Genomic DNA, 6,343 nt, shown 5'->3' with positions numbered 1-6,343 from the left:
ACTCTTTATGAAGCAATGGGGACGTTAATTGCCTTCCCCAGAGGCTGCGCGGAATGCCCAAGGCCAGAGCTGGATACTTATCGCTCAGTTTGCCCACCGTCCATTATTAAAAGTTAATTGCGCATGCCACTCAGAGAACCCATCATTACGCAATGTATATACATACATGCGTGCCATATATATATATACACACACACACACACACACACACACACACACACACACCACATATATATATATATATATATATATATATATATATATATATATATATATATATATATAAATGCTGCTTGACAAACGGGTTATATTACTAACTCCTCGTGTTACTGTTTGTCGATTCTATAGAAACTTGAGCAGAGGAACATTTCAAGTCCCCCTTCACCCATGGGTGCGAGTTTGGTGATAACAGGGGAAATGAAGGACAGAAATAAAAAGAACGTAGCTTCAGAGGACCAAGCTCGGTACTCCTACCCAATGAATGAGAGAACAGGTATTCAGTGATAGAAATAAATTTCAATTATGTTTTTGTTTTTTAACCATAGTACTTAAATGACAGTCGGAAAAGTGTTCGAAAATGGCTTTACGTCTTCCAGTTGAAAAGATGCTTACGTTCACATCAACAACGACCCTGTTTTATACACTAAGGAAGCTTCCACAAGGAAAGGAACATAGCGCTATACTGCAGAAAAATAACCTGATTTTGATATAATTTCGCAATTCATAAGCCGGCTATTACTCATTATTGAAGCTATATTATGTGATCATGTCATGTGACTTTTAAATGGTCCTATTTTCATATTATTTGCAGGCATTCCGTGACATGTGGCGTGCAGCAAGTGAACACATATTTTACAGAGCACTTCTATCTGCTGCAACACCAACAATACCAACAACTACAACTACAACAACAACAGCAACAAACCATTGCTAACGTATCGTTAATTCTCAGGTGGATATTAAGCAGTCAATAAAAGGCATACTTTCCTAACATACACCCTATTGGAGTTCCTGTGAAGAGAAAGATGACATTTTTAGGGGCGAAGCTCCTTATGCCGTGGGTCTTTCCATCCTCCGTTTGTTTGTAGCGTTGTAGTAGCCACCTCTAGCTCGTGAGAAGCGCGCGTTCTGGTATGCAGTAGAAGAAGACGACGACGTTGACGAGTGACACTCTCGTTTTGCGTGTTCGCTTGTGTGGCGTTCTTTCTTCTTTACTACGTCTCGTGTTTTCAACGACACCCGAAGACAACATTTCAGAAGTAACGCGCCATGAGGCTCCCTCTTGGCACGCTTTCTCTTTAGCTCGGAGTCGCCAGATGGAAGACAAGGCTGCGGAACGGAGGGCACGGAAGGCGGCGGCAGCGCGCGCTCGCAGACAGAATCCTGAGGTGAGAGCCCGCGAGGCCGAAGCTGCTCGACAAGCTGCACGGCTGCGGCGAGAAGACCCCGCCGTTCGAGCCCGCGAGGCCGAAGCTGCACGGCTGCGGCGCGAATCGGATCTTCAAAATGTGAAGGACCGTGAAGCGGCGAGAAAGCGCGCGTACCGGCAGGCAGAGCCCGAGGCTGTGCGAGCACGTGAAGTGGCTGCAAAACGCATCAGGCGGGCTCTGCCCGAAGGCGCCGACGCGCGCTTCCAGCGGGACTTCCTTGATAACAGTTTCGGCCATAGTTGCGGTGTGTGCAACAGATTGTGGTTCTCAAACAATCTAGTCACAATATCTTCCATCAAGGACCACGCTCACGCCAATGCCATCGCCGTGCTGCAGCGCGAGTTCGCTTCGCCCCACTCATCATCATTCACCACGTGGATATGCTATGATTTTTTAAAGAAATATGTCGCGTTAGTGAAAGTTTTACTGCGGCAGTGGCCTGTCAGAGACACTGTAAATTTCCCTCAACGTCTTACATATGTTATTTGCGCGGCCGCTTTTTGTCTCCGCAATTTGTCTGTCTGTATAACTCCCATTGACATTGCAATTAAATGTGTAAAGATTTGTAATAATAATAATAATAATAATAATAATAATAATAATAATAATAATAATAATAATAATAATAATAATAATAATAATAATAATAATTGTAACATTCCACGACAGCCGTGCACTGACCGAAAACACGATCTCTTTATCCTTCTTCTTTGTCTTCTCCCTGTTCCCACCAAATTGGTCCATCGTCGCATCGACCCACTACACTCTCCCGGGCTTTGTTTCATCCCTCCGCTCCAAATAAGGGATGACGTTGGCAATGGCTGCTATCTCCATCGCACCGTTTTCCGTCGTGTAGCCGATGGTCTTCAGCACTCTTTCTTTTGTGGCCAATTTTACCACTTTAAACGGCCCCATAAGTTTTGTGTTCGGACCGCCGTAACCTTTCCGCACCAGAACCATATCACCTAGCACTATTGCGGGAATATTTGTGTTATGACGTTTGTCAAAAACTCTCTTCATCGCTTCCCTGTGCTTCTTTTGCTGTTCTACACCTTTCTTGGTTTCCTTCAGGTGAAGCTTCTCTCATATACCAAGTATGGTCGTCCGCAGGTAAATAGGCAGGCTCCCCGAAGGCGGCGTATTGAGGGCTGCATCCAAGAGTGCTTGTATGCGATCTGTTCTGGTGGGACACAGCTGCTTGAAGGCAACACTTCCACCCTCCTGGGAATCCTGGGTACATGCTTATGTATTGTTTTACATCTCGGATGACACGCTCTGCTAGTCCGTTAGCTGATGGATGGTAAGGGGCTGTAAACTTCAGGGTAATGTTTCTTTCTTTTGCTCACCTTGCGAATGCCTGGCTCTTGAATGCGGGTCCATTATCGGATACAACACATTTCACTGCTTTAAACATGTCTCTGCTCAAGAGTGACATGACAGCAGCAGCATTTTCTTTTCCTGGCTTGGCTGCTAGCATCCTTGAGCATTCATCAATGCACACCAAAAAGGATTGCGTTTTCTTCACTCCTTCGCTTTTTTTCTTCAGTTCGGCGAAATCAACATGCACAGTTTCGAAAGGGATCTCTGAGTAAGGTGGAAAAATCATGCTGTCTGTCTTCTGCTTGTATTTCGCTTTGTTCATTTGACATTGTGGACAAGAGCTAATGTAGTCGTTAATATATTTCTTCATGCCAGGCCACGTAAATCTTCTCCTCATTTTGTTGTATGTTCGCCAGAAGCCGTCATGCCCTCCTGACTCGGGACTGTCGTGATAAAGTCCGAGAAGTCTTGTTCTCAGAGTATCTGGTACGTAAAACCTTCCGTCTGCATACATCAGCTCTTCTGTGCCTTCCCACATTGTAAGTGAGTTCACTCTCTCGTCGTTTTCACAGTTACTGGCAATGGGAAGTCCAGAAAGGGCATCAGCGTCTGACAAATCTTGTCCGCTTCTGTGTGCCACCTCAAATCAAACTGCTGAATTTCACTTATCCATCGAGCAACTCGGCCTTGAGGTTGAGAACCATTTAGCAAATGAGTAAGTGCGAGATGGTCAGTGAACAGCTTGAATTTCGTGCCTTCTAGGTACGATCGAAAATACCTAATTGCTAGCACAACAGACAAGACCTCCTTTTCAGTCGTGCTGTAGTTTTGTTCTGCCTTCGTGAAAGTATAGGAGTAATATCCAACTACGTGTCTTTCTCTTTCGCTTCCACTTGTGGCTCTTCGTTGGTACAGGACAGCACCTGCGCCGTAGTTCGATGCATCCTATGTAAGTTCATATGGAACAGTGAAGTCCGGTAGTGTGAGTATTGGGTCCGAGGATATGGCTAATACCACATCTTTATACGCCTTCTCACATTCTTCAGTCCATATGAAATCTGTGTCTTTACGGAGCAAGTTGTTCAACGGCCTCGCTCGTGCTGCAAAATCCTTTATGTAACTTCTAAAATGTCCTGCGAGGCCAAGAAAAAACCGTGAATCTTCCGTGAATTCTGCCCAGTACATCATCACCGACGTGAAATCGGGCGCGTTTCTACTAAAGGTTCGATGAGTTATGACGACTTGCAGCTCACTTTAATTTTACATGTACGCTGTGAATTTTCATTGTTTAGAAAACCATTGCTTTAGAAAACATCTGGCGTCTTTCGTTAAGCAGCTGGCGTCTTTTCGTTTTGCTTTAGAAACATCTGGCGTTCTTTCGTTTTGCTTTTACAAAACATCTGGCGTCTTTCGTTGGTTTATTTCATCAATCAACGGCGTTTTGAACAAAATTTTTATTGTTTAATCACGCACAGGAGAAATCTCACCAGGCACTACCTTGGAGGTAAAGAATGGCTGCTAATGGGAATGAGAGACAGAAGAAGTCGGCTTTTAGCTAACGCTGCGAATTTTTTATTGTTCAACAACGCACAGGAAAAATCTCCCACCGGCACCACCTTGGAGGTCAAAGCGTAAGACTGGTTACGCACTACGACTACGACTACGAGGGACGAACGGGTGCCGCCTTAAGGAGCTTCGCCCCTAAAACTCTGATTGCGTGCACATTGTCTGGCTTCTCCATCCGTCGTACACGTTCTACGGACTCTTCTTTCGTGCTCTTTGTGAATCCGTCCAAAATGCGTCCGAGAAATGTAATCTTGTGCTTAAAAAATTCTCTTTTCTTAAAGTTCACTTTCAGTTTGGCGTCACGTAATGCCATCAAAACAGATGTCAAGTGCTCAGCGTGTGATGTTTCATCCTTGGAGTAGACTATGATGTCGTCCACATACACATTGCAGAATAATCCGAGGAATGGCTTGAGAACGCTATTCATCATCTTCTGGAACCAAGCCGCGCTGTTTTCCCATCCGAAAGGCAAACGATTGTATTCGTAAACGTCAAATGGTGTGACAAAGGCCGTGTACATCTTATATTTCTCTTCCAGTGGAATCTGCCAAAATCCTTTGCAGACGTCTATACGAGAAAATATCTTGCAACCTCCAGTTTCTTCAATTATTTCGTCAATCCTTGGCATTGGAAAAGGAAATAGGTCTGTTTGGTTATTTAAAAATCCGGTAATCAGTGCACAGTCGCAAAGATCCGTCTTCTTTCGGCGCCAAAGTAATAGGCGAGGCGAATATAGACACCGATGGCCGTATTATTCCAGCATCTAACATGTTTTGGATTTCAGTTTTCAACCACAGTTTTGTTTCACGGGACATGCTGTAAGGCTTTTTTTCTGACCGGCGTAACATCTCTCAGCTTAAAGGGAACAGTAAATTTGGTTGTAGCCGGTGGATAGTTTCCTAGGCAGACAAGTTCTGGAAATTTTTCACGAACTTCTTTTTCACACTTAACAAGATGGTCTGCAATGTTCAAGGACGCGCACGTCTCTTGCGCCACAGTTACTTCATCGTTCCACTAAAGATTTAACTTCAGTGTCTTCATATCGGGTCTCGAAAGCAAGAATTTATAATCGCATCCCTTCACGACAAGGGCGTCGATATTAACCCGCCGGCCCTGATAAGAAACATTTGCTTTCACCCATTCATCATACATTTGTCTTGTTCCATCAAAACTCTGTACCTGGACCGGTCTCCCTCTAATTATTTCGTCACATTTGACAAGGGCCTGATTTATTGCGGATACGGATGCACCACTGTCAACCAATGCACCAACGTCGTCACCATTGATATTGAGTTTAATATAAACAAGGTTAAGGGCCGTTAGAAAAACAGTCTCAATTTTTGTCAGCAGGTGGGACTGGACACCCTCTTTTATTAGTTTTTTGGTTCCGCTTCCTCTGAATTCGAGGCGGCTTGTTCTGTGTCATTGCGGGTAGCAGACATCAGGTTGACGACTAGATTCTTGTTATGATGATTTTCGAGCTCGCGAGACCTCCATGGTGCCCTTTCAAAAGTCTGATCAGTACGACGCACATTCTGTGGTGCAAAATCGGTGCAAATGTTTCGGAAACATCCCAATAGCTCTTCGGTGGTTTTGGGCGACTTTACTTGTGCCTGCCTCTGCAGTTCCTTAGGTAAGCCGTGAACAATCAGTGGCACTACGCGGACTCGGGTAATTCTGCATTTGCCATGTGAAGAAGCCGCCTTTTCTCGTAAAAGTATTCTAGTGGCTTCCCTGAACGATATCTATAAAAAATAGCTCGGTCCCACCTTTCAACCGGGTTTTCGTCAAAGGCTGCCAAAAAGCTCGCTCTCCACTGGTCCCACGTGTCCGTCATATGTCCAGCGTAGTGGATGTCGTACCACTTCTTGGCAAGTCCGCTGAGAAACTGACGCATGTTCTTGATGCGCTCGTAGGGTTCATTCCAGGAGTTCTCCTCACACGCTAGTTCGTAGAACTGTATCCAAGTCTCTGGGTTTGAATCTTCTCCGTCGAAGATGTCGGGCTTTACCACCTGCTTGTGTTGT

This window comes from Rhipicephalus sanguineus, chromosome 1 (assembly GCF_013339695.2).
Source record: "Rhipicephalus sanguineus isolate Rsan-2018 chromosome 1, BIME_Rsan_1.4, whole genome shotgun sequence".
NCBI lineage: Eukaryota > Metazoa > Arthropoda > Arachnida > Ixodida > Ixodidae > Rhipicephalus > Rhipicephalus sanguineus.
This window is presented reverse-complemented; position numbering follows the sequence as displayed.